Here is a 612-nt window from a genome sequence, read left to right on the forward strand (position 1 = left end):
TGCCGGACACGGCGTCCTTGGGAACCGGGGTCTCGCTGGGGTCGTGGGGCAGCTCCAGCCACGGGGCTGGGGGGGCTCGTGTGGCTGCACCCCCCAAAAAGAGGCAGCTCTGCCCTGGTGACAGAGGGTCTCTGTGTTCGCTGTCCCGCAGAATGCACCGTGCGTCGTCTTCGCTGCTCGCCACGCCAGCACCACCACGGTAAGGGGGGCCTCTCCTGTGACCCCTGTCCTGTCACCTGTGACCTCTCTCCTGTCACCCCTTCCCTGTGGCCCCCTCTCCTGTCACCGCTCTCCAAGGGGAGGCCCCTCTCCTGTCACCCCCTCCCCTTTCCCATCTCCACCTCTCCTGTCACCCCCTCTCCTGTCACCCCCTGTCCTGTCACCCCTTCCCTGTGGCCCCCTCTCTTGTCACCCCTCTCCAAGGGGAGCCCCCTGTTCTATTGCCCCTTCTCCTGTCGCCCCCTTTCCCATCACTCTCTCCAAGGGGAATTCCCTCTCCTCTTTCCCCCTCCTTTGTCACTCCCCTCTCCCGTCCCACCTCTTCTGTCACCCCTCTCCAAGGGGACCCCCCTTTCCTGTCACCCTCTCTTGTCCCCCCCTCCCCAGTGCTCA

This window comes from Corvus brachyrhynchos, unplaced genomic scaffold (assembly GCF_000691975.1).
Source record: "Corvus brachyrhynchos isolate BGI_N302 unplaced genomic scaffold, ASM69197v1 scaffold546, whole genome shotgun sequence".
NCBI classification, from domain to species: Eukaryota; Metazoa; Chordata; class Aves; order Passeriformes; family Corvidae; genus Corvus; species Corvus brachyrhynchos.